This window comes from Chelonia mydas, chromosome 7, assembly GCF_015237465.2.
Source record: "Chelonia mydas isolate rCheMyd1 chromosome 7, rCheMyd1.pri.v2, whole genome shotgun sequence".
NCBI lineage: Eukaryota > Metazoa > Chordata > Testudines > Cheloniidae > Chelonia > Chelonia mydas.
In genome coordinates this window covers 97,609,235-97,635,788 of record NC_057853.1, presented here as the reverse complement: position 1 = coordinate 97,635,788, position 26,554 = coordinate 97,609,235, and the positions used below count along the sequence as shown (strand labels likewise).

The 26,554-nt window shown below is 40.0% G+C and overlaps 1 long non-coding RNA gene across 1 annotated transcript; it reads left to right on the top strand.

The window, feature by feature from the left end:
- The first annotated feature begins 15,661 nt into the window (after positions 1-15,661).
- On the top strand, positions 15,662-25,092 carry LOC122466703. Its single transcript, XR_006292432.1, has 3 exons — positions 15,662-15,672; positions 20,434-20,442; positions 24,580-25,092. It is a non-coding gene; the product is annotated as an uncharacterized LOC122466703 (long non-coding RNA).
- Positions 25,093-26,554: the final 1,462 nt, after the last annotated feature.

Here is a 26,554-nt window from a genome sequence, read left to right as displayed (position 1 = left end):
AACTGGCTAGTTTCACCAGAACCAGGATCCAGTCGTTCATAAAAGGCCCCAACCTGCTCCTTAAGGGGTTGCCTCAGTGAATGGATTCAGAGTACTTTTCCCTATACTATTGTTATACTGAAACAGTCTTTTGTCTTCATTCATAGCCAGGGAAATCTCCTGCCTGTTATAATGTTCCTTTTCACGTCCAAGTTGTTCCAATCCTTATATAGAGATATATAGAACCTTGCATTATCTTGTCAGCCGGCTAGGGAGGGGAAACAACTCCCTTTTGCTTGAATGGGTCATCACTGAGACACATTACCCAGTGATTAATTTTTACTCCAAGTCCAATAAATCATACTTTCAGTATAAATACATTATTCCTTAAATGTTATCCATACATATATTTCAAAATGATTATGAGTCTTGACAAGTTATGAGCTTTCTATAGATACCTTACGAGTTACTCTTTATACACAAATATCCTGTAAGACGTGACTGATGTAGTGAGCGGGTCAACAAGCATGTGGACCAAGGGGATCCAATGGATATAGTGTACTTAGATTTTTGACAGCCTTTTACAAGGTCCCTCAGAAAGGCTCTTATGCAAAGTAAGCTTCCCTGGGATAAGAGAGAAGGTGCTCTCATGGATTGGTAACTGGTCAAAAGATAGGAAACAAAGAGTAGCATAAATGGTCTGTTTTCAGAATGGAGAGAGGTAAATAGTGGTGTCCCCCAGGGGGTCTCTGCTGGGACCAGTCCTATTCAACATATGCATAAATGATCTAGAAAAAGAGGTAAATAGTGAGGTGGCAAAATTTGCAGATGATACAAAATTACTAAAGATAGTTAAGACCCAGGCAGACTGCAAAGAGCTACAAAAGGATCTCTCAAAACTGGGTTACTGGGCAACAAAATGGCAGATGAAATTGAATGCAAAGTAATAAACATTGGAAAGCATAATCCCAACTATACATATAACATGATGGGGTCTAAATTAGCTGTTACCACTCAAGAAAGAGATCTTGGAATCATTGTGGATAGTTCTCTGAAAACATCCACTCAATGTGCAGCAGCAGTCAAAAAAGTGAACAGAATGCTGGGAATAATTAAGAAAGGGATCGATAATAGGACAGAAAATATCATATTGCCTCTATATAAATCCATGGTACGCCCACATTTTGAATACTGTGTGCAGATGGTCACCTCATCTCAAAAAAAGATATACTAGAATTGGAAAAGGTTCAGAAAAGGCCAACAAAAATTATTAGGGGTATGGAATGGTTTACGTAGGAGGAGATTTAATAAGACTGGGGTTTTTCAGATTCGAAAAGAGATGGCCAAGGGGAGATATGATTGAGGTCTATAAAATCATGACTGTAGGTGTAGAGAAAGTAGATAAGGAAGTGTTGTTTACTACTTTTCATAACACAAGAACTAGGGGTCACCAAATGAAATTAATAGGCAGCAGGTTTAAAACAAATAAAAAGAAGTATTTCTTCACACAACACACAGTCAACCTATGGAACTCCTTGCCAGAGGATGGTGTAAAGGCCAAGACCATAACAGTGTTCAAAAAAGAACTAGATAAATTCATGGAGGATAGGTACATCATGGCTATTAGCCAGGATGGGCAGGAATGAGTCCCTAGCCTCTGTTTGCCAGACACTGGGAATGAGCGACAGGGTATGGATCACTTGATAATTACCCATTCTATTCATTTCCTCTGGGGCACCTGGCACTGGCCACTGTTGGAAGTCAGGGTACTGGGCTAGATGGATCTTTGGTCTGACCCAGTAGGGCCATTCTTATGTTCTTATGAGTTTTTCAGAGTCTGAGGTGAGAATTTTTGCAAAGAACAGGGGACCCTTTGCCAAGAAGTCTTTGGGTCATAGGTATACTTTCAGCATTTGATGATTTCCAAGGATTGTCTGCCATATCACTCTAACCTCTCCAGACAGTCTCCAAACAGACTTTCTGATATTATAGGCCCTGTTGCAGGTTCCTGATGGTGCAAACATTTGATAGAACCTCATCTGTTGAATATAAACTGGTGTAATTCACACACTGATAGAGAACAAGGATTTAGTTGAAGCAGAAAAAGCAACCAAGAGAAAGGTTCAGGAAGATTATATCATCTTACTTACTGAGGTGTAACTTATATTAACATGTGACTTCTGAATTTGAGCCATGATGTTAACTAAGAGGGACAGGGGTTCTATTATGTTCTATACATTTCAAAGATATGCAACACACTACAAAGACACAACCCCTCCCCCCCCCCTTTTTAAATGTCACTGCAGTTATAGTACAAACTCATAAAGAAAGAAAATGCTCAGTTAAGGAAAAAATGGAACTTACATCTTCACATCCATAGAACACTAGGCACCGCCATAGTGATCCTTAATTGTTTGACCGATGATGGTTATGCATTGAGGAGACATATGTGTAGTTAATGTTTTAACAGTGAAGTTCTTGCTTTTCTTAGTTTGTGATAACAATAACCTTATTTAAATGTAGCTTTTTTTTAGTTTGTGAATATAATAATTTCTGAGAGTGCATTTTAATGGCTTGACTATATGCTCAAGATTTCTGTTTGCTTTCAAAATTACTTCTTAATTATTTTCCAACTGCTGAAACCACAGTTTATTAAAAAGCACTTTTGAAAGCATTACCCGAAGGTATTGTCAACATTTCATTACTATCACTATCATCTAGCACAAATGAATAATCATCAGCACTGGTAGCTTGTGTCAAACAGATGAAAAGTGTTTGAGGCTTATGTTAGAGAATGGAAAAAAGAAAATCCAAATACTGAATAAATAGATGGAAATGACAGATTATTTGAATTTCATAAAACGTTCAAGAACTGGAACATGTGAACCTTCAAATGTTTGTTTCTTATTCAGGATCTTATTTTGGCCCGAGGTTCCTGTTTAATAAGCAGCAAACTATACTGAACCCCTCTAAAGAGTCCAGCTAAAGCTCTGATCCTAGGTCTTTTGTATTCCCAGATGTGCAGACATTTTAAAAGACTAAGTTTTAAGGTGTGTCCCCTCTTGTCCCTTTCTTTCTTGTCTTGTTTCTCTATCATATTAATTTTCAGAATGTTGTCAAATTTTCTAACAGCAAACAAACATTATAGAGTATGTCTGACTAGACACGTACCACCAACATAAATCCAAAACAGTCTTTTAAGTTTAGTGACAGCACTATGGATGCCCCCTGCAAAAAAAGTTAAAAATAGTCAAAGATTAGTATTCACTATTGGACATGAAATATTGTAAACCAAAATTTGCACTCAAGTCAGTTGGTCTTGGACAGTTAGTATTTGAGAGTCTAGAGGCAAGAAAGGAAAACAAGCAATTTTTATGTAAGAGATTTCTTTCAGATAAACTTAAATGAAGATGTGGAAGTGAGCTGGAGAGAAGTGGGTTCTTTGCAGTTTGGAGAAATACCATCCACCAGCTATCCCCAGCAAAATATCAAGTTACAAATCAGTTAGATCAAACAAGGAAAAACAACAACAACAAAAAACCCACCAACACAACAAATTCTAATTGGATAGTCTGAGCTTGAGTGCAGGGAGTTGTTAATAACGTGTTATGGAAGCAGCAACCTTACACAGGTTACAGAGTAGCAGCCGTGTTAGTCTGTATTCGCCAAAAGAAAAGGAGTACTTGTGGCACCTTAGAGACTAACAAATTTATTTGAGCACAAGCTTTCGTGAGCTACAGCTCACTTCATTGGATGCATCCAGTCCACTGACGCCAGAATCCTATTTTTTCCTGTTGCTTTTCTCTGTCCCCATTTGAAGCTGCCCGAGTTGTGATCAGTCAAAGTGCTGAGCCCCCTCAGTTTACATGAGAAGAAGATGCTGGATGGCATCTTGGCATTGGAATTTGCTCCTCACCGTGATCCGACACACCAGAATGTTGTTGACCTTCTGGGCACACTGCAAACACTATATTTTGGTGCTGGAATGCGGTGAGGTTAGTGGTCTATAGAGGTGTTGGACTGGAGCAGTTTGGTGAGAACTGAGAAGGAATGTTTTGTTATTATGTCTTCTGCTGAATGGCTGTTTTGTTGCTGAGGGGAGGATTGGCCACAGGCCTGCTGTTGTTTTTATTTCCAGACAGCCGACTGATAGGCAACTTATATTTTAAAATGAGTTAATTAATACACGCATACACACACACACACACACACTTATATAGGTAAAGGAGTGACCAACACATATAGAGGTAAAGAGTGCCCCATGTACAATTGTTCATGCTAAAATCACATAGAGAGGAATATTGGGGTCCCTGCTTTGTAACACAAGTATGCATACACAGCACACTATGTTATTTCCATAGCAAACACAAAGACAGAATTACTCATTTCCTAGGTTCCTAACCAAGCTGAATTTGTTCAACTGTTAACTTTACTGAGACCTTTGCTGGATTAAACCCAAAGGACCACTTTTACTAGAAGAAAGAAAGCATTTTTTTTCTCCCAGAAGCATAAACCTACTTCTAAACTATACAAAGTGGGTCACATAGAGGTGGAGTAGAAGAGTAAAGCTGAAACACAGCATGTTGAAACAGATGTTGATCTGAACATTACTTGCATAAAGAAACCATAAGGCCTCACTGACACAAGAGTGAAATATTAATATAGCTGAGGGAGTCTGTGAATGGACTGGATGAAAATGTAGAGGAGAAAAAACCACTAAAGAAAATATGACAGAAGTACCATTATGTCTGCCAATATAAATATAGCTGCAAAAACACCCTACACTGAAACAACAAGAGCCATCTACACCACCACTTATTTTCTTTTGAAGAGGCTGGGACAGTATTGCCAGCCCCAGATGTTCAAGAAGTGTGAACCAGGCCCCACCAAAGACATAAGAATGACTTAAAATATCATGACTTAAAATATTATGACTTTTTTAAAAAAAATAAATGAATGTGGTTTCTGAGGCCTTCAGAGTGCACTTGGGTCAAATGTTTGGGCTTTTCTCTGCAACCACAAAGGGGTTTAAAATGAGAGCTGAGATCCTCACATAATCAACTGTTTGCAGGAGCTGGGGGGTTAAATAAAGCATCAAATGCTGTGAAAGTTGGAAACACAGCTGATGAGAGGAAGTCATACTATATTTGGCCTACTTCTCATTCTAGGCCTATCAGCCAGGAGTAACGTGGCCTTGATGAAGAATCTATTTCTCCTTTACTTTCTGTCTTACTCAACTCTTTTTACCGTATGCTTATAAAGGTAATATACTGTACTTATGCTGTGCAGCATTCCTTTATACTCATCTTTGTTCAAAGCTATATTCTCTACTAACTGTACAGATTGTAAACAGACTAGGTGTTTAATCCTGGGTCCACGTCCACTAATTTCTCTTCTGTTATTATTTGTTGAGTGCTGCCAATGTGCTTAGAGTGGTACATAACACAAAATGAAGACAGTTCCTGCCCCAGATTGCATACAGTTTGGCTTTTTTAATAACATACAAAGAAAATAGCCTGCTTTTTGAGCCAAGCTTAACCCTGGTGTAACAGCATTGATTAAAGTGGAACCAGGGAAGATTTGGACCCCTGATCACAGCACAACTTCCTGAATACTCAGAAATTGTCATAATATATAGTTAATACTATACTGTTAGATTGCTCAGATGTACCAGGATGCCTGGTAGTCCTGGAGTCCTGAAGGGCAGCAAGCTGAAAGAAAAGTGCCTTCAATAAGCCAAGTAGAAGGAGTATTTTTCTATAATGCTTTCCAGTTAATATAATTTGGTGTCCGTGTGATTCCAAAACTTCATGGGCCAGTTAGAGTAATCCCTTTATTCAGATAAACCCCAATCCAGCTGGACAATTAAACACATTTAACTTCAAACACACAAAGAATCCCTTGTTCCAATGTGAATAATCACATGCATGTGCTTAAGTGCTTTGCTGGATCAGAGTTATACTCCAGGTCTGCATTCCTATACAAAGGTGATGTATTGCAAGCATGTATCTGAGGACAGAATTAGGCTCACAGTGTATGAAGACAATGGTTATTGTGGGTGTTGAAATGTTTGGGAAAGCTGTCTTCCATTCTTTTCTCAAAACATGTGCAGAACTTCTATTGGGAGGGATTAGGAGAGGTCCTGTTACTTAGACAGGCTTTCAGTGCCGTTTAAATTAAGCCGGGGAATAGTTTAGGATTGAAAAGACAGGAAAGTGGCTTAAAGCTACCTAAACGCTGCACGTGCTGCAAGCTCTGAGAGTAGGTGTGACAGACTGCGGGGTGCAAGTAGGTGACTCTGCACTCTGATCACTTAGAGGTGAATTAGTGCCCAGGGGAAGCTGATTGGAGGTAATGACCTAATTAGGCTGGTGGGCTGGATGGGATAAAAACTTCATTGGCCGCATTAGCCCAGGGCTGATAAAAGAGGCACAGGAAGGCAGAGCGGGGAGCGGGTGGGAAAGGGGAGAGAAACTGGGCTACCTGAGCCTAGCCATACGAAGACCTCAGAGTAGGGAGATCTCTGTTCCCCTCAGGTTCTGCTGAGAGCTTGGCAAACATTGTAAAAAGGCAGGTGCATGGGGGGATATGATGATATTGGTAAAGGGAAATTGCAATAAAGTAGCACTACGAGCACACCTGGTGGAGTCTGTGTGATTTCTGCAGAGAAGAGGACGGGGGCGGAGATAGGCCCCTGTTACAGTAGGTCTACAGTGCTACTCAAGTTGTGATTGAAGCATGCACACTAGCTTTGCTTGCTCTTTCACAGTTAAAAACAGCAATGTAGATGCGGAGCCAAGGGTTCCAGTGCTGGCTAGTGATGTGACTAAGTACCAGGGTCCGCATGCTTGTATAGCCTGCACTAAAGCTTGTGTCACCACATCTACACTGCTATTTTTAGCCGATCTAGTATGGGTAAATGACACCTCAGATTGCAGTGCACAGAATCTCAGCCATACAATACTAAGACGCGATAGTGTTTCTCAAACTGTGGTCCATGGACCACCAATAGTCCCCAAGCTCCACTCATGTGGTCCGTGGATAGTTTCCTCTAAGGTGTGCACCTGGGTGGCTGCACATGAGAGAATGAAGGGCCACCCACCTAATTAGTGGAGCCATGCAGGCGTGGCTCCACTAATTTGGTTCCTGGACCCTGGCGAAGACACACATGTAAGGTGAGGTGGTGGGCTTGGGGGGAATAGGGGATAGGCGGGAGGGGGCAGTGGGGTAAGAAGAGGGGGTGGGGGAAATTTGGGATGTGCAGGGCTGCGGAAGCCAGAGAAAGAGGCGACTTTCCCCAGCTCCAGGGCTGTGGCTGCAGGGGAGAAACAGCCCTCCTTCCCAGCCTCAGCTCTGTGGCTGCTATGGCGGGGGAGAGACCCCGCTCCTTCCCAGCCCCAGCTCAGGGGCTGCGCAGTGTGGAAGAGAGGGCACATCCATTGCATTAGAAAGGTATTAAAATATGAGTAGTGTACTTTTATTTGTAGATCAAAAAAAGTTAATTATTACATTTTTTTAATATAGCGATTTATCTAAAGCACTTTACAATAGTTAGCTAATGGTACAAACAACATTTGGAATGACCATTAAGTGGTCCACCGAGACCCTAAGCAAGTTTCAAGTGGTCCACCAAAAAAAAAAAATGTTTGAGAACCACTGGTGTAGGATATTCTAGAAATTCATAAATAGGTTAGATTAAGTAGCTAGGATCCACTTCTGCTGCTGTTCCAATGTATGTAGTACTCTTTAAGGAATTTTTGCATGCAAGAGGATTATAGGATTGCACATACGGACACTAATAGGAGTTACTCACATTAATCAAGATAAATCTTAGACAGGTAAGCTCATAAAAAATTTAATTTTATTTTCTGTTAAAAATAGCATTACTGAAAAAACGGGGTGAGCCTTCAAAAAACAAAAACAAAACAAAAAAACCCCAATATCTAAAACACTCCTGAGCAGCTGAGTAGTTATAGGATGTCAAATAAGATTACTTTAGTGTTGCAGTGCACCTATTTTAATTATACTTTTAGAAATGATTCAAAACCAGTTGGGAAGATTGTTTTTTTGAGACTGTGTCATTGCTATCCATCTGAACAAACTTCACATGATTACTTGTTTCTAAATGTTACCAACTGAACATTTGTGAAATGAGAATGTTCCTTCATGGTTTATCAGAGAGCTGCAGATGTAAACACTGGGAAATGAGCTGAGCACTGCATTAGCAAAATGCTTAAAAACCTCTCAAGTATAAAAGCCCTAAACAAACAATTAACATAAAAAATGCATTTCTCCAAAATTTTCTTTAATGGTTGATTTTTCATAATGTTGCACATCTCTGAGTTAGAGACAAATGGTCACATGGACACAAAAGAAACAACAGGGGCACCAAAGACTTTCAAGTGATTCAAAGAGCCTTTCTCTAGTATTTCTTTTCAAGTATGTTTAGACAAATGAGTGTGTGGAGCTTTTAGGAGTTGAGTGCTCATGAAAAGTGCTAGAAAGACAACATAGGATTTTCAAGTCCTCTATTTATCCACCGAACAGGTACAGCATGGGTAACTTATGACAACCTCTTGGGATGAGAAATTAATTAAGTCTTATGCCTCTAATCTTTGGCTGCATTCTCGACTGAGACTACTAACAAACATTCAATTTAATGCCTGTTGTAGCAGTAATTTCTGTGCTTTGAGCACTGTCTAGTAAGCAGTAGACAGAGCCCATCAACTGGTTTCACGGAGGCCAGCAAGCGTCAGACAGTAACTTATGGATTACCTTATGGATAAACCTAGATGGGATCCAGTGAACCAGTGACCTAACAGTGAAAGCCAAAAGTCTATTCCATTACAAATCCTTTTAGAACTTCACCTCTGAATGTACTGTATAAACTGCTTCTGAACCTTCCAAGTCAGCTTCGTTAGGGTTACCGTACATCCGTATTTTCCCGGACATGTCTGGCTTTTTGGTTCTTAAATCGCCACCTGGGAGGAATTTTTAAATATCTAAAAAAGTCCGGAATTTTGCCATTATTATTTTTCCCCAAAGAATAGTTGATCATTCAAGAAAGAGAGTGAATGTTGATCACTCGAGAGAGTGACCGCTTTTTCCCCCTAGCTCCCAGCACTTGCACCGCGAAACAGCTGTTTCGCACAGCTGGGAGGGAGGGGGAAGAGGGGGCATGCGGCGTGTTCAGGGGAGGAGGCGGGGCGAGGGCCGGGATTTGGGAAAGGAGTCCAAGGGGGCGGAGTTGGAGCAGGGACTTTGGGAAGGGGTTGGAATGGGGGCAGGGAAGGGGTGGAGTTGGGGGGGGACCGGGGGGTCGGAAGCAAATACCACCCCCCCCATAGAGTGTCCTCTTTTTTGAATGTTCAAATATGGTAACCCTAGCTTCATTCACTACATTAGTACAATATTTTCTATTATTTATACATTGCCCAAATGTGTCCTGTTCTAGGCACTTTGTGGACATATAAAAACATGTAAGGACACACCTTTCTCTGCAGAATTTACGATACTAAGAACATAGACTTGGCTTCCTCAGATTTTTAGAGTGTGGATCACTTGTTGAGAGAGAGATTTTCACCTCTCTTTCACAATCATGCAGACCACATTTCCTTGCATTTACAGGATGCAATTTGAAACCACTGCCAAAGGCAATATATAAAGAGGTGTGTCAGAGGAAAGGACTTCAGTGGGGCTTCATGTGGCTATAGGTGATATGTCCTACCAGTATGCTTTGTAGGATCAGGCAGTGTTAGTCAGTGGTGCCCTGGGACAACAGGGCTTGCTAACTTTTATGATTATTAAATTTATTTACCCGACCCAATTACTCCTTAACCATTTGGCTCTTTTCTCCCCCCCCCCACCTTTTAGTCTTAAATGATTACCTATTTCTCCCTCACTCTCTCTCTTTTTTAGAGATTTTAACCCTAATTAGGCCTATCATTGTTCTTTATTTTTTTAATTTTTGTTTTGAACACTTTCTGGGTAACTCTTATCTATTGTTTTATATAGTGTATTTATCTAAATATGACATTCGCCCCAATTATGTTGTATGTTTTGATGGAAGACTATGCTCAGCTCATCTTTTATTTAAGTATCATTTTATAAAATGTCTGTAATGAAATATCGGTACAAAGCATAGTAAAGGTTGAGCTCCCTACTGTAAGTTACAGAATCCTTGCCTTTCCCATTCATATCAGTGGGAGCTGCAGGCATTCAGCATAACCAGGATTGGGGCTTGTGTGGAGAGCTTTTAGTGTCAATACCAAGTCCATCAGTAAATGGCAGAAGCCTATTTTTGAGATGACTAATGGCAGAAAGTCAGATGGCTGACATCTGTAAATACTGCTGGAATTACTTTTCTGAATTGTGTATTTCCAAACAAGGCAGGAGAAAACTCAATTTTACCACAGGTCAGTGAAGAGACAAGCTCTTGTGACTTTTTATTTCCCTAACAATGTACTACTCTGAGCTCTCACACAATCTACTACTCCGCTTACTTACATATATACAACATACAACAGAGAACTTTCTGGGTCTTGAGTTTTTAACCACTTTCTGCCACTTTGTTTTAGCATCACCAACATTTTATACACATCACCATTTTCCTCTCAACACAAACTACGGATTAACAAATTTATTTGGGCATAAGCTTTCGTGGGCTAAACCCCACAGGTTTTAGCCCACGAAGGTGCCACAAGGACTCCTCGTTGTTTTTGCTGATAAAGACTAACACGGCTACTACTCTGAAAGCTACAGTTTGTTATTCATGAAAACCATACCACTCAAAGTTTTTCAGTTCTGTAAACTGGTTGTTTTCTCAGGTATTGTAATGCTCTTGTGTGTTTAAAATGGTGGGACAACAACAAAAATACCTAGCTCTGATAAGTGATTTTCATCCCTAGATCTCAGAGCACTTTACAAAGGAAATCAGGACCATTATCGCCATTTTACAGAGGGGGAAACTGAAACATAGGGCGGGGGAGTGATTGTCTAAAAATACTGACCAGGTCAGAGTCAGGATTAGAACTCAGAAAACCTTAGTCTCACTCCAGTGCTCTATCCAGATTACCTACCCAAAGGAAACCTTATTTCTATCATTTTATAAAGTGACACCAGAGACACTCACTTTTGGTAGTCATTGTCAAAAGGGATATGAAAAAAGGATTTCAGTACTGCTGATATCACATTTATGCAAGTTATTGGATCTTTGCTTTTGTTCTTTTGGAATATATTTATCATCTCTTATGGAACGATCTTGAAACACTATAAGACAAAAAAAGGGTGGAATTTCTATTTAAACTGCAGTGCTTATTATGGAGATGGTATCATTGCAGTAGAAAGCAATTTAACTATTTAGTATTGTCTAAAATTCTCAGGACAATTCTTTTAACCCAAAGTGTTCTCTTTTCACTATTGCTTATCTCAGGAATATTTCACATGTGCTTTTTAGGTATAACAATCTGGAATACTGCAGCAGCTATTATCATTAACAAAATCACACGCTCATGGTTTATAGCAGTCTCAATTTTAACTGTATTTTTATGCATACTCCTGATTATAAATCCTTTCAAAGTGGCCTTTTAAAAAAATTAGCAAATCTTGCCTGACCTTATTCTCACCTACATAGTATTTCAAATCAAGCCCTGTATAATTAAGGATTCATAATCACAGCTTCTAAGGAATCCATGTTTTTAATATATTTGCCGGTAAATTGACTAGAGAAGGTATTTGTGTAGCATTCACATGTATGGATCACTAAACAATGCTGAACAACTATTGGCCAAATTTTGCCCTCAGTTTTATTCATGTATCTCCATTAACTGTACATCTATGAAAATATTTACAATACTCCCCCACAAAATAGTTATTAATTTTGACTCCATAGCTCATTACACGAACTGTACAAATGCAAGAAAATGAGCAGTTAAGCCATTCAAGCTAGCTGTTTCCACTCATCACTTCTCTTCAGCCTCAGCTACTATCCTTCCATCATCCACAGCTCTCATATCTCCATCATTGTCCTAAATAACCAATGTGTATATATCAAAACTGATAGTATTTCTATATGGGACCAAAGTCTGGTTCTGTTATAATCAATGGGACCAGGGATTTTGGCTCACAAATAACGATCAGTGTTTCACCTCCCCATAGCACTACTCCTTCTCTGGGACCCCCATAAAGTTGCACTCCTCCTTCATGTTCTCACTTAGGATCCTGGCCCCATTAGTCCTGCTTCACTGAAGGCCCAAGTACATATCAAGGAGCAGATCCTCCCTAACAAGCCACAAGTAAGAAAACTCTTTGCCAACCGGACAATAGCCCATTCTCGTGTAAGGACTTCCTTAGCACTTCTAGCTACTTGCATAGTTATATTGTTTCTACTTTATTTCTTATATGCCACTCAGCCCTTATAAGACAACTGCCTTCCACAATATGAGAGAAGTGCTGAAGCTGTCCATTCATGCCAGACATTGGCAACAACAGGCAGTCTCAGATTTGTCTTCAAGCCTCATACATTTTAAATACTTCCACTACCGTGCCAAAGGAATCCCTAAGATCATTTAGTTTGACCTCCTGCACACAGCCAGAACCTCACCCAGTAATTCCTTCAGTAGAGGGAATTTTTCTTTCCTACTGTGTAAATGAGGACCAACACTGGATTCTGGGTCACTTCATAAGCAATTATAGTCCTTTCTTACTTTTGACTTTATCTAAGAAACTTGAGCAAAGTTTTATCAATTGCATCAGTGTTTAAATGATAATCTTTATGGGGAGTTTCTCTCCGGCTTCAGAGTTTGTTTATTTTTTATCCTATTGTACTCAGATTACATTAGTCAAGGTTTTTAGAGATTTACTGATGCTGCCCAGTTCTGGTTGTTTATCTATTTTAGTCTCTCAGGCCTTCAGCAGTGCTTCTAATAAATTAGATCATAACATTTTGCAGGCTGGTGGAGAAAAAACTGGGCTAAGGTTGAATTGGTTAACTCTTATTTAATGAATATTCTTCACTTTATCACTAGGAAATTTTTACTTCTATTTGCTGATGTTTTTTGAAGTGGCCCTCCTAGTTTTCCACCCTTTACTCATTTGCAATTTACAGGTAACTAAAGCAAGTTATCCTTTTCAAATGAGACATTTGTAATGATTCCTTGTTTTATATTTGTTGAAGTCTAATATCAGTTTACCCATCTTTGTGATGGATATAAAATTCAGAATCTCTAAATAAATATGCTGGTTTGAGGGTGGGGAGGGGGGAGAGATAGAGAAAGAGAGACTTCTTGTTTTGGGGTCCCTCAGAAATTTTAAAATAATCTACTAATTTACATCTTTACAATTTATTACACTAGTTTGGAGACCGAAAATCTGGGTGGCATTTTGAGTCCAATCCTTCATTCTAAAGCCTAACAGCCATTTTTCTGAGTAGATAACTGTGACTCAACCACCCTTAAATTCATGTCTTCTCCATTGTCCTGTTGACTTCTCCCTAGCTTTTTGACTGAGACTTGGCAGGTAATGTAGCTCCCATAAGCTCATTACCTTGAGGATTTCTCCTTTCAGGTTGGAGGGTTCGTAAAACACTCCTCACAACAGTAGAATTTCTTAAACAAGATTTATTTAAAAAAAAAGAGAGATAAAATTGATTTAAAGATCTAGATTAGCTCTTCTCAAAAATTAAATCAGATAAGAAGTATCCTTAATTTAGCTACAGCTACAGAAGATAAACAAAGATCTTATTTGTTCAGAGAGCAAATCCTGGCTCTGACCTCTCCTGTGAGACATCCAGCCTCATGACGTTCAGCGAAAGGGGGGAGCTTCTTACACTCACCCAATCTGTTTTTCCAAGTGACAGGGGACAGAGCTGATTACCATAAAAAGGGAGATCACTTTTCTTCCGCCAAAAAGATCTGTCTAGCCCTGCCCCTATCTGACCTAGACAGTCTTGATTCCTCAGGAGGTTTCACTATTTCCCATTCTTAAGCATACTACCTCTCCAGTTGTTCTGCAAGTATCAGCTTAACTCATCAAATTGATAAATTGCTGATGGGACCTATTCATTGTTATCAGGGAAGGAAATTCAGTCTGGCTGGGTGGAGTTTTTTCTAAAGCTAAAAATAACCTTGTATTCCTTAGTAATAATATAAATAATAAATAATGAATCAATTTACTGACAGACCATAGTTAGACTGTCAATTAACATTGTTAAGATCATGTACAGACCACATGCTAGCAATTGCAGGAGCAGGGCAATAAATAAATAGAACAAGAAACACATTATCTGTGCAGTTTTCAACTGTAGAACTGGCTATTATAACATACGTTTTTTAAACCAGCAGACTGTCTTTAAGAGCAAACAGTAGAACTCAGAATGCAATTTTCCTTTATTGACAAAAATAACATAAACAGGACTAGATTCTTAGCATAGCTTCATTACAGTAATTGAAGCTCTGTCAATGTACATTAGCTGAAGATCTGACCCATATCTTTAATATCATTTCACCTACTTCTAGTCCACTAGGCTAGGGCATAGATTTTAAAACATTTTACTTATTTTTAAGTGAAATTGGGATTTTATTCCCCTACGTTATTTAAATTTCAATTGCACCTACAAAGCAGTTCATGGCCATTGTGTAACCACCAGTAGTCTAATTAGAACATATCTGGTTGTAGCTTGTGTGAATTTGGGCTACTATAGTTTCAAGACAGGAAGCTCTGCCACTTCAGAGTAACACTGGGAATTTAACAGTACTTGAATCTCACTGTTAACTAATAAGAAAAATAATTCTCTAACAGTAAGTAGTATGAATACTGCTAAATTTGAATTTAGTGCCAAATCTTTCAATCCCTACTGCAGAAAAGCAGTTTTAGAATTTCTGTGTTATTTTTTTTCAGTTACTCTTTTTATAGCTTCCACTTAAAAATGATCTGCACCATACTTTTAAAAGGTGTATCTCAAGAGAACTATTTACATATGAATAGTCCAATCAGCATAGCTATGCAGAATCAAGGTTGATAATATGTTCATGAGTGAAGTGTGGGTAAAATTCCCGCATGCTTTGCCAAGGTCAGGTAAAAACACTGAAAACATGCAAAACTGTTCACTGAGCTGGGATTTCAAAGAAGCCTAAGAGAGCTAGGCGCCCAAATCCTATCAAAATTCAATTGGAATTGGGCATCTAACAACCATAAAAATCCCCAAGTTTTGCAGGAGACCCCTCCCCGCACCACACAGACACAGTACTAGCCCTGCCCTTCAGCCTAAATAAAGCGTAACCTCGCCGAAGTCAACACAATTATACCAAAGTTCAATTGGCAGAAATAATATCAGAATCAGGTTGACTATAATGAAGATACTGCAGGAAATGTGAGGTTTATTATGAATGTTTCATGTGTCTACACCACACTCAACAGATAAACTACAGGAGAACTCCCTAAGAAACTGCAAAATATAAGTGAAAGGCAGTGGACTCAAATCATCTCTGTTGGCACAAGGGATGTAAATTTAAGCCCATTACACCAACAGAGTCCGTTACATGATAGTGCCATCACCTGCCTTACTTAGGTGTTCCACGAGGGCAGGGCAGCTTTAAAATACAGTTGCTCCATAGGAAGTAAACATAAAGAGACTGGCCTCAGTTAGTGCCATCTAATTTTAGGGCTGCATTGGTCAACATCAGGTCTGTCAGTGGAGTAGACAGATTTTCTAGTGCCAGTGGCGCCTGTTTATGATGTCAGGTAGCAAATATAAATGAGCACAACATCAAGGGCATTTCCCTGGAAACTCTGCAGATTCCCAATAAAATGGAATTCTGTCCTTTCTATAGAGGAAAACCAGAGTGTGAACATAATGGTGGTTATGAAGATTATGCTATGTATTTAATCATTGCTGCCTTCTCAGTCCATTATAATTTGCTTTTGGGATGTAGTGAAGGGCCTTAATCTCTCTCTCCTTTTTTTTTTTTTCTTTTGGCTAATGCTTGTCATCCTTCTGTTGCCCGGCCAACGGCTTTCTGCATCTTTGGATTACTTCCATATCTATAGTATCTGCAAACATCTGAGAATACTTTCACTTCTGATATCGTGTATCATGATCATTGTCAGAAAGATTATTGCAACAAATGCCTTATTTACACTAGAAGTGTTTCAGGAAGAAGAAGAGGGATTTCACTTAGGAATTCACAAAACAGATTTTTGAAATTGATGTTAGGTAAAGGTTATCACATGAAACATTCAGATGATCTGCACTGGCTGCTAGCTTCAAAGAGATAACTGAGAAATGCTGAAATAACAATCAACAACACAATGCTGAAATCAATGCTATTAGACTGCTTTGAGGAGGATATTGCTTTTGCCTGTAAAATGACAATAATACAGAGAACTGAGTGATGAACTTAAAGATTTGTATCAGTGTGAGGTTCATTGCTGTCAATCTCTGAAATGAAGATCTGAAAGATGTAGGCAAATGTAATCCCTGCTAAAATGCCAAGGAACCCCTTTGCAAAGGCTTATTTTCAATTAGATGAAAGTACATGCAGTGTATTAGATCATATGTCTCTATCTCTCTCCAAGAAGGTTTTACCAAATAAAAGCTTATTTGGGGATGGCAGACTTGTCTGTAGCACATAGATAAAAAGAGTAATGCCACTTTCCTATCATCCATTCAGACATATCTTGTTAGTCATTGTTATTTATCACCTTATTTAAAAAAACAAAACAAAAACAACCCCTCCCCCCAAAATCCATTATAAATCTCAATCATTCTGGGCTCTGTGTGGTTTTAAAATATAGCTGAACAGCCAGATAACCTATTTAGGGCATTGTGGAACATGGTGATATGGTGATTTTTACAGGTATTGTTACACTGAGAGGTACTGGTGACTACTTAGATCACAAATCTCTTTGAGATAGGTTGTGAATGCATCCTTTAATTAATGTGACTCTCATGGTGAGTTAATGAGAAGCTCCCCCACCTAAGGCTAACCCTAAGATGGTTGTGAACCCATCCAGGAGTTTGGATTGGGTGGAGTTTTGCTGAGTACTATCTGTGGTTTTGTGTGTGTGTGTTGGCAGATACCGAGAACAAACATACAGAAACCGAGAACAAACAAGAAGAGAGACAGAGGCAGAGCGGGGAAAAGGCAGATGGGTAACTAGCAACCTGTAAGGACAATGTGACCCATGAAAAAATTAGAGAGTGCTTTTTGGTCTGTTGGCTAAAGAGGATTGGGGTTGTAAGTTGAGAAACTGCTCCTTTTGTACTTGGTTTCTTCAGAAAAGCAGGACTTGTATTCTCTTTGTAAATAAACAAGATCGCAGCAAAGAAAATACCAGACCCCATCCATTTCTACTTCCAGTTGGAATGGCCCCAAAGCCTTGAACTTTGACCAGCTGCTTGGTTAAAAAAGGAGCAATAGTATCCATCTCATCTCATATGAGGGGGTTTAGCTTCCTGGACAATTGGATGTACAAAAATTCAGAAAGAGAATCTTCACAGAATTAATATACCCAATATTAATTTGGAAAAAGGCTACTGCACCAAGGGTATGATGAAGCACTGTTACATGACCAACTATTTTAAAAATAATTGAATTAATAGAGTATTAATAGCACTGACCAAAACTAGAAAAATTGCAGCTGTGAGCGACACTGCATTCGTATCTAAGCACCTTTGCTGATGCACCTTGGAAGTGAAAAGTTACCTAAACCCCTGTTATTCTATAACTCTATTCATACATTAATTTGTACTTGAAAATGAAAAGAACCCCTATTACACAAAAATTCAATTATTATAAAGTAAGAAGGGATCACTGTGATCTAGTCTGATCTCCTGCATAAAACAGTCCATAGAATTTCCCATAATTAATTCCTGTTTGAATTAGAGCATATCTTTAAAAAAAAAATTCCATCTTGATTTTGCAATGGCCATTGATGAAGAATCCACCCCAACCCTTGATAAATTGTTCCAATGGTTAGTTATCTTCACTGTTATAAAATTGTGCCTTATTTCTAGTCTGAATTTGTCTAACTTCTACTGAATTTTATCATACCTTTGTCTACTAGTTTGAAGGACCCTCTATTATCAATTTTTTTTCACCATGCAGGTACTTATAAACTTTGATCAATTTACCCCTTAATTATTAGAGGGGTAGCCACGTTAGTCTGTATCTTTAGCCCTTAATCTTCTGTTAGGTAAGCTAAATAGATTGAACTCCATGAGTCTTTCACTATAAGGCATGTTTTGTAGTACTTAAGTCATTCTCGTGGTTCTTAACTGAACCCTCTCCAATTTTTCAACATCCCCTTCTTGAATTGTGGACACCAGAACTAGGTACCGTATTCAAGTAGAGGTCATATCAGTGCCAAATTACTCCTTCTCAATATTCCCCTGTTTATATATCTAAGGAATGTATTCACCCTTTTGGCCAGAGCATTACACTGGGAGATCATGCACCTCTGATTATCCACCAGGTTCCCCAAATACTTTTGAGAGTCATTACTTCCCTGTATAGAGTCCTCCATCCTGAAAATGTGGCCTGCACTCTTTGTTACTAGATGTATGACTTTACATTTGGCCGTACTGAAACATATATTGCTTGTGCCTAGCTTACTAAGTGATCCAGATAGCTCTGTATCAGTGGCCTGTTTCCTTCATCATTTACCATTCCCCTAATCTTGTGTCATATGAAAATTTATCAATGATGATTTTATATTTTCTTCAAGGCCATTGATAAAAAATGTTAAATAGCATAGTGTGACGCTGTATGGAATCTGGGAGACAATTTATGATATTGTTGATACCGTATTATAAAATTGCAAGGAATCTGACCAGATATGCCATGTAAGGTATCTGTGAAAATGTTATGATTGGCCAAGTATGATGATCTTGTTTATATGTTTTATCACCTTTGTATTATGAATTATAGATATGTATGGTACATCTGTATTTCAAAACTTGTGCTGTGTTTCTGAGTGACACCCCCAGACAGATTGGCATCAGCACTGCCTAGCCTGTTTGATGGCACATCAAGGGTCATCAACTGTACAATGAACCCATTGAAAGGAACCAGGGGATACACCTTATGATTCAGCAAGGCATGTGATATGCCCGTGGACAGAGAAATCTAATGCTTTTCCATGCCATGTGCTGGGCAGCTTGTGTTTGGGACAAAGGAAATACAAGCCACATGGCAAAAGGAATATAAAGGACAGCTGCATCATCTCCATTTAGTCTTCATTCCTGCTTCCTATCTCTGGAGTAACTTTTCTACAAACAAAGCTCTGAACAAAGGACTGAATGACCCATCCAAGCTGTGGCTGTATTCCAGAGGGACTTTCAAGCCAGCAAACTCACCAATACTGCTAAGAACCTGATACACAGAGAGACTTCGAAGTCCATATATCTGAGTGCTTTACCATTTAACAACTCTCTTTTTGTTCTTTCTTTTTTCTTTATAATAAACCTTTAGTTTTAGACATTAAAGGACTGGCTGGCAGCATGGTATTTTGGGTAAGATCCAAACTAATATTGACCTGATAACGTGGCTGACCCTTTAGGGTCAGAAGAACATTTTGTATAGTGAGCAGAATTTTTAAATAACTTCTCATTGTACTGGATCTAGGTGCTGATTGGGAGCCAGAGAACGGGAATGCAATATAGGGGACTGGGTGATTGTTTTTTTTTAGCTTCTTGATAACCAGTGTGGAGGATCAGGAGCAGTTTGTGACTGATTGGTGAGTTTAACTTCAGTGTTAACCACCAGTTTTGGGAGTATTTGCTCTTCCTTTTGTAGCCTGCCCGACCTTGGCATTTTCAGAAAGGGCTGCCCCAAGTACACCGGGTCACACATAGGAACAAGAACTGATCCCTGCACAATCTTACTAGAAACACAACTGTTCAATGATGATTCACCTTTTATAATTACTTTGAGACCTATCAGTTAGCCAATTTTTAATCCATGTAATGTGTGCTATGTTGATTTTGTATCTTTCTAGTTTCTTAATCAAAATATCATGAGGTACCAAGCCAAATGTCTTATAGAAGTCTTGGTATCTGGTATTCCCCCCCGCCCCACCTTGGGAAATGGGGAAATCCACGAATAGCCATAATTTTGCTCTGCCTTCTCACTCTCACAGTTATGACCCCATGGTACAGCTACAATCTTTTAGATCAAGAAAAAGTGATAATAGCTTAATTAGCCAGAGTGTGACAAGCCACTGGTGTAGCTGCACCAATATAGTGAGAAAACAATTTCTATTTGTACCAGCATAGCTGATCCTGGGTTAGATTATAGCCCAGCATCAATTAAGGCTACCAATGGTGGGAATCAGGTCAAATCCCTGACAAGACCTCAGTGCAGTAGCGTTGTCTGCAGTTTTAAGCCAAACACAAGGACCAGAAATTAAACATGAATCCACCTTGACAGCGCTACACTTTTACCAACAGATCATCAGTATTTTCTGGTAGTGTGGGCCTAGGGAGAAAGACTTTTGAGGAACTTAATTGAAAATATTATAATTGCATTTGTGACCCATGACATTTTCATTTTTAATGTCACAGATAAGTATTTTGTATTGTTAAGGTTGAATCGCCAATTCCATATCACAGTGTAAAATCATTTTAGTAATGAATTGGAAACTGTTTCCTTGACATGGTTTCTATATCCTGCCATCTACTGATCTTCCCCTTACAAAATGCTGTGGTTTGCTATTAATTGGAGCATTTTGTATAAAAGCGAATAAGCCAGTGTATTGTCAGTGGATTTAATTGTTATTGAAGGAATTGGTGAATTTCACAGTCAAGAGATTCTAATTTCATACCACTCGGGATCAGGACTAACAGCCTGGAAGTCAACGCAGTTACACAGTGTGAGATCAGAAAGAAAGGCACAATATATTATATTCTTTGGGGAATACTTAGGTTTCAGTACAACCGACCAGTCTGTTGGACTCTTATGAGTCTGGAACTGATTCCTGCCAGTACCATTAAAAAAACAGTAAGGAAAAAAAAAACTTCTCTTCAAAGGTATGAATTTCATGAGAGAATTTCTCTCTCAGGAAAGCAGAGAGATGAGGCTGCTAACTATAATGAATTACCGAGCACAATGAAAGAGCACTAACATCATTTCTGACAAGAACTTTGGTACAGCTAAAATGATTGGATCCCATTAAAGCAGAAGGTTGATGAAATTGCATTCTTGGTTATGAATGACTTTTTAGTTTGGACTCATAATGCCATATATGAGGACCATACTGATGTTTACAATAGCAAAAATGGTTTGTTTTTATGCTCTCATACTTACCCTACAGTCCATTCTACAAATCAGCACGTTGCCTGATGAAGCAGAATTATCCTTGTTTGGGTTTCATTAGTATTGAAAATATGCTGAGGCTTTCACAGAAATAGCAGCATACGTATATTTTAAAATTCGGAATGATGCTTTATCAAATTAAATTGCCTCTGTCTCTGCTTTTAAGCAGACAGTCAACCATGTTTATCGCAGGGGTAATGATAACTTCTTAGACACTATTGTTGTCTTTACTTTACCACATAATGAAGAGGTCTCCAGACTGATTCTGAATCTGGGTTAGATTGTAGCCCTGATTCAGCAAGGCACCTAAGCACATGCCTAATTGTAGGCACATGAGTGTTCCAATTAAAATCATTAGGATTATTCATGTGCTTAAAGTTAGGCATATAACTAACCACCTTACTGAATTGAGGCTTGAATTCTTGGGCATTTTACCAACTGGTATTCCAAACATAGTACGAGCTATTCTGCCAAAACTTTCCAGTAATATTGTATATTAAAATAAGATTGTTGTGATATATGCTTTTAGCGATTGAGCGATGCTGCAGGAAAACTAGAAATAAACCACAAAGAAACAGCTAAAAGTTACACATGGAAGGAAGAGCTGATTGTCGTTGGCTCATTTTGGTTGTGAGTGACCTCTTGTGGTTCATCTAACCTAGCCCGCAGTCTTGGGGTAGAATTGTTTTCATTATCCCTAACACATTGGGGTTGCCGACATCCTCACTCCATATATCTCCCATGATGGCAATTCCACAACTTATTTTGGCAGCTTGTACATTGCTTAACAGTAGTTATAAAGTTTTTTTCTTATTTGTAACCAAAAAGAGGGTATTCAATCAATGAAAAAAAATGGAGCAGAAGAAAATTGCAAGAAACAAGACTGTCACATATTATAGTTTAAAAGGTTAGATATTCACTACAATCATTTATCAGTTAGATATATAATTTCATAGCAAAGCAAATCACAATTTGGCTCTACACATACCTACAAGAAGAAACATTAAAAACATAGAAATTATCACTGCAAAAGACAAAGTGAATGTTTCCATTAATTAATAGAAACCTGAACTATGTTGTTCCCATAGAAAGACCACAGAAAGAGCGAAGAGAAGGAGATTGAAATAATGAAGTAAGAATCAAGTATCTTTGCTAGCTGCTCTCTTTAGTAATACATTCCCTCGACCCAGAATGAGAGACAATTAACAATACTTTCTCTTTAGAACACAGAATCAAACTGGAAAGAGAAATATAAAAGATGGAGGAGTATTATTTCTCTGTTAAAAAACCCACCTAAAGTGGAGTATTTCACGTCATTAATAAGACATTTTTTTTTAGTGTCTTACTTTCCATTTCTAGTGTTGAGAATCATATCAGTCTACACGTTTGTCTACACACCAATAAAAAATTTGCAGCACTGTGTCTTAGAGCCTGGGTCAATTGACTTGAGCTTGCAGGGCTCAGGCTGTAGGGCTAAAAAATTGCAGTGTAACTATGCAGGTCTCAGAGCCAGCACTTATTGCAGTGTAAATATTCAGGCTCAGGCTAAAGTCGTGACTCTGAGACCTACATAGTTACACTGCAATTTTTTAGCCCCACAGCCGAACCCCCGCAAGCCTGAGTCAGCTGACCCAGACCCATTGCGGCCGTGCTGTGGTTCTTTAGTTGCAGTTTAGACATACCCTACAATGCCTACATAAAGATCCCGACACAAGGATGGTCATTTATACCAGGCATGATGCTGACAAGACCAAATTTCAAGAATAGTAATAGTCACAAGATATTGATGTAAATGTCTTGAGATGGGTCTATAGTTCTCTGTAACATGTGAAACACGAATGCTGGCTGAAGGAAGGATATAGAAATTACCTACATCCATTTCATGAATTCATACTGTTGGAGTGGACAGGTACCACATGGAGACTAGAAGCTGAACATCTTGCAAGAGGGGATTATCTCTTTCCAGCTCCAGGAGGCTAGCCTGACCACGCACAAGCTTTTATTCTGGATTCTGAGTTTGGGAGCTCTGAACAGGGTCCTGAAGTAATGGTCTTTGAACTGTAATTCCAAATGCTTCTTCCCTGGGTCTTCATTAAACGACACATATTTAATTAATTTGTTTTGGCTTCTCATTACCCCTGAGCTGTGCAAGAGAATTTATTGATGCTGAGTTGTGGGGAAAGAAAGGCAGGGCTCATTCACAGTGCCACAAGGGGGCACCCAGGGCAATGTGATACTATCAACAAGATAGGGAACAAAATCCCATGTTAAAATGAGCAGTTTCAAAAGTTGATGACCTTTCCATCCTGTAAAAGTGGTGGAAATATCGATGTTAGCTAAATAATAATGGAACAAATGGGAAAAGCTGGCAGTCAAGAATGTAAGTCCAAAAGATAGCTGCAACTTACATGAACTCAATGAGAATCTTTATTACCAACACATTAATTCACAACTGTCTCCAAGCCATCCCTATGAGCTTTCAGCAGAATATTCTCGGAATAAACTTGCAAGTATGAATCTGAAACAATTAACTGATGTTAGTTTGAGAAGCATTGTATGGCCATCAGCAAAACATGTTCCCTTATTAAACCCAGTATTAATCAAGCCAGGATAAATACTGTCTGCTTCAACAATTCTACTTGATCTACATCAAGGCTGCATGACGCATAGGCAAGATCTATGAGTGTAACCTGAGGCATATAAAATATTATAGCATAATTATGACAAACCCAAGTAATTTGATCATACATCTCTATTTTAGAATGTGTATTACAATGCAATATTAGTTTGTGTTATCTTAGAGTATATAACTGTGTTTTATTTGGATTAAGTACACATAATAAAAACACAACTCCTAATACTGTATATTATTAAAAATACCATTCATTTTAACTCAATTTAGTGACTTAGGGTATGGCTACACTTGCGAGTTAGAGTGCAGTAAAGCAGCCCCGGGCACCCTAACTCACGATGCGTCCACACTGGCAAGGCATGTAGAGCGCCCTGACTCTGCGGCTGGAGCGCTCCTGGTAATCCACCACCACAAGAGGCATAACGCTTGGTGCTCCCGGCACCAGTGTGGACACCCTGGTCTGTTAGTGCGCTCTGATCGGCCTCCAGAAGTGACCCGCAATGCCTATTCTAGCCACTCTGGTCATCACTTTGAACTCTACTGCCCTGCCCTCAGGTGACCAACCATCAGACCTGCCCTTTAAATTCTCTGGGAATTTTGAAAATCCCTGTCCTGTTTGCTCAGCGAAGCGTGGAGTGCTCTAGCACACCTTTCCAGGTGATCATGCCTCCATGCGCCAGGCGATCTCCAGTATGGAGCAATGCCGAGGTGGACCTCATCAGTGTTTGCTGGGAGGAAGCTGTCCAGTCCCAGCTGCACTCCAGCTGTAGGAATTATGATATCTTTGGGCAGATATCAAGGGACATGATGGAAAGCGACCATGACCAGGACACATTGCAGTGCAAGGTTAAAGTGAAGGAGTTGCAGAATGCCTGCCGCAAAGCCTGCAAGGCAAACCACCACTCCGGTGCTGCCCCCATGACCTGCCGTTTCTACAAAGAGCTGGACGCAATACTTGGGGGCAACCCCACCTCCACTCTGAGGACCACCATGACACTTCAGAGCCCAGATCAACAAGACAGGAGGAGGAGGAGGAGGAAAGCGGGAGCAAGGGTGCTGAGGAGGAGGAAGACACCCCCGGCACCCCTAGACGCATGCAGCCAGCAGCTGTTCTCAAGCCAAGAGGAAGGTAGCCAGTCGCAGTGGTCGGTGCTTGGGGAAGGACAAACACCAGAGGACGTGCCCGGTAAGCGGCTTTTATTTGGGGAAGAAAGTTATTCGGTGCGGGGTCTTGGGGCAAGGAGGGTTAGGGCTGCATGCATGCCTAGATGCGGAATAGGGCGTTGAGGTGCTCTCTCACATCTCGGTAATCGGCCTCAGTGAGACCTTCAAAGGTCTCATACAGAAGCTGTGCAATGAGCTTGCGCAGGTTCCTTGGGAGTGCTACTGTGCTCCTTGTCCCAGTCAGACTAACATGTCCACGCCACTGTGCCATGAGGGGTGGGGGGACCATTGCTGTACACAGGCAAGCTGCATATGGGTCAGGGCAGAAGCCGCATTGTAGTAGAAGACTCTCCCTTGCTTCCCAGATGATCCTCAGCAGCGAGATATCTTCCAGGACAAACTCCTGAGGAAAATGTGGGGACAGTGTTCAGTATAGGGGCCCCCTGCAGCTGTTGGCTCTCCCCAAGGCACAGAACCCCAGAGGACAGTACTGCACTGAAACAATCAGTCCCCCTTGACCCTGTGCTTACTCACCATTTTGGGGCTCCTGTGGGTTATGTGTGCTCGCTTTGGGATGGGCAAATTCTGCTGTTGTTTAGACTGTGCTTGCCTTTAAGTACGGGTGAATCATTGCTCTGTCTGGTGTGAACAATGATGCCTCTGTTAAGTGCTGCATTTTGCCTTTACAGATGCAACCTTGAGATCTCAGCCGTCCGTGTTATCACCGGCCGAAAGACTCCAAAGAATTAGGAAGAGGCCACGTAGAAGCAAAGAAGACATGCTGCATGAAGTAATGCAGCAGTCCCTTCATGAAAATCAAAAAGCACAGAGTGGAGGGAGAGAGAGAGTGAAAGGAGGTTCCGCCAGCAGAATGTGGAGCGCCGGCACCAAAGCACGGAGCAGCTGATAAGCATTATGGAACGCCAGGAGGACTGGATCCAGGTCGTAGCCATGCAGGCAGAGCACTTCCACGCCCGCCCCTCCTCCCCACCACAGCCCTTGTTCCAAAACTCTTTCCCTTGTGCCCCCATGTCACCTCAAACCCACTTTCCCCAATATCCGGGGTCTTATCGCCACCACCTGTAGCTTCACCACCCAGCCCCGCCAACTACAACCCTGACCCGCTGCACTCAACTCCCATCACCATGCATTTTAGCCAGCCTGAAGTGCAGCACTCATTGCGCAGCACTCCAGACAGGAAGGCTGAGTATGAGAACAGGCCATATGCAAATCTGTGATGGAACCATTCCCCACCCAACCCCCTTGCCCCTTCTGTTTCCCAAGCAGTTGTGTTTCTTTTCAATAAATGAATTTTCTTTTAAATAAATGGCTTTTTTGGCTTTGAAAACATTCTTTATTATTGCATTAAGTAAAAGATACTTTAGCCCAGGAAAGCAACAGGCACTGCAAGTCAGTGTAGCAAACACAGATTCCTAACAACATTGGAACCACTGCACTTCACTCCCGT